General features: G+C 39.8%; 1 pseudogene; it reads right to left on the minus strand.

Annotated features, from left to right (window-relative positions):
* Positions 1-367: 367 nt before the first annotated feature.
* LOC110285998 (olfactory receptor 5B3-like) lies at positions 368-2,528 on the minus strand (annotated as a pseudogene).

Consider the following 2,528-nt stretch of genomic DNA (forward strand, 5'->3'; position numbering starts at 1 on the left):
CTCCAGAAATGCTAGCTATTCTAATTCTAATTCTAATTCTAATTCTAATTCTAATTCTAATTCTAATTCTAATTCTAATTCTAATTCTAATTCTAATTCTAATTCTAATTCTAATTCTAATTCTAATTCTAATTCTAATTCTAATTCTAATTCTAATTCTAATTCTAATTAGGTATGTGTTTCTGGGTTTATCATTTCCTGTTTTAGGAGACATCAAACATTGCATATATAAGGAAACAACCTCTAGAACTTCAGAGTGGATGTCAAATGTAATTCAATACATAGAGAATATCTGAGAAGAATAAATCTGTTATTGAACATCACAAATAGTGTAGAAATGAAAAGTTCTTACAGATTATTTTTCTCTCTAAAATGTAAATGCATTCTTTAACTTTAATAATGCACTCTTGACTTCCTTGTTCCTCAGACTGTAGACCATAGGGTTCAGCATGGGGATTACCATAGTGTAGAACACAGATGCTTTTGTCTTTGTCCATGGAATGACTGGAGCTGGATTGCAAATACATGAAGATGACAGTCCCATAGAAAATGGAAACTGCAGTGAAGTGGGAGGCACAGGTAGAAACAGCCTTCCAATGTCCAGCAGCTGTTTGCATTCTTAGGATAGTAATAAAAATGAATATGTAAGATATCCATATGACTATGATAGCAAAATATATTGAAACACACTACATAAACCAGAATCATCTCATTAATATGCCTATCAGAACAAGAAAGAACCATGACTGCAGGAATATCACAACAGAAATGATGGACCACATTGTTCTCACAGAGAGATAGGCTGAATGTCTCTCCAGTATAGATGGAGGCATTTAGAAAATCTAGAACATAGCAGCCTATAACTAGCCAGATGCACACACCCATAGTCATGGTGGTGGTGTAGTGCAGAGGCTTACACACTGCTGCATAGCAATCATATGCTATTGAGGCTAACAGGTAATTTTCCACCCTGGCAAAAGAAGTGAAACAGACCATCTGAGCAGCACAGTCATTGTAGGACATGACATTGTTACCAATAAGAAACTCATACATCACTGTTGGGGTAACAGCTGAAGAATAACAAAAGTCTACCAGTGATAGATTACCAAGGAAAATGTACATGGTACTGTGGAGCCTAGAGTTCTGTCCAATAATATCTGCATCTGTTTCTGTAAGCTGCTGGGTTGAGTCTCTCAGAGGACAGTTATGCTAGGCTCCTTTCTGCAAGCTTATTAACACTTATATAAGAGTATCACTTAGTGTGTCAGGTATTGGTGATTGTCCATAGGATATGTCTCAAGTTCAGCCAGGTATTGGTTGGCCATTCTCATAATCTCTTCTCCCACTTTGCCCCTGCATTTATTTTTGACAGGACAAATTTTGTAGATTTGTGTCCATATCCCTTCACTGAGGCTTCATGCCTGGCTAAAGACGATGTACTCTTAAGGTTGCATATCCCCACTGTTATGTATCTCAGCTAAAGTTACTAGCATTGACTCCTAGATGCTTCCCCATCCCAAGTCTCTGACACTTCCTCAGTATTCTGCCCACCCCCATGTCACCCCTGGTAGCTGCAGATTTCCATCTATTCTCCTGGTCTTCTAGCACTCTCTCCTGTCTCTCATCAAAACTCATCCTGATATACCTATTCCTATCACCATCCCCTCTCCCATATAGTTCTCTCCCTCTGTCTCATATGACTATTTTATTCCTCCTTCTAAGTGAGACATAAACATTCTAGCTTGGGCCTTCCTTCTTGTTAAGCTTCTTTGGGTCTGTGGGATGTATCATATGTGTCCTGTACTTTATGGCTAATACTTATCAGTGGGCACACATTTTGCATGCCATTTTGAGTTGATGTTACCTCACTCAGGATGATATTTTCTAGTTCCATCTATTTGCCTTCAAAATACATAATGCCCTTGGTTTGTATGTATGGGGGGGTGTATGTGTATGTGTGTTTAAGTTCTCTTCTTTTTTTATTTATTCTTTAATATATTTTTACAGTCTAGACTTTATCACTCTCCCAGTCTACCCTCCAACTCTTTCATATCCCACACCTCCTCCCACTTCTCTATGAGAATGTCTCCACCCACTCCTACTCCACCATACCTCTCCACCCCCTGGGACTCCAACTCTGTCAAGGGTTAGATGAATCTTCTCTGACAGAACTCAGACCTGACAGCCCTCTGCTGTGTCAGGGGTCTCATATCAGCTAGTGTATGCTGCCTGGTTGGTGGCTCAGTGTCTGAGAGATCCTGCGGGTCCAGGTTAGTTGAGACCACTGATCTTCCTATAGGGTCACCTCAGCTTCTTCCATCTTTTTTGTAATTCAACCACAGGAGTCAGCAGCTTCTGTCTATTAGTTGTGTATAAATATCTGCTTCTGACTCTTTCAGCTGCTTGTTGGCCCTTTTGGAGGACAGTCATAACAGGTCCCTGTTTGTAAACATACCATGGTATCAATAATAATGTCAGGCCTTGGGGCCTCCTCCTAAGTTAGACCCCAATTTGGGCCTCTCACCCAT

The sequence above is a fragment of the Mus caroli genome, unplaced genomic scaffold (assembly GCF_978045245.1).
Source record: "Mus caroli unplaced genomic scaffold, Mus_caroli_1 scaffold_20, whole genome shotgun sequence".
Lineage (NCBI taxonomy): Eukaryota > Metazoa > Chordata > Mammalia > Rodentia > Muridae > Mus > Mus caroli.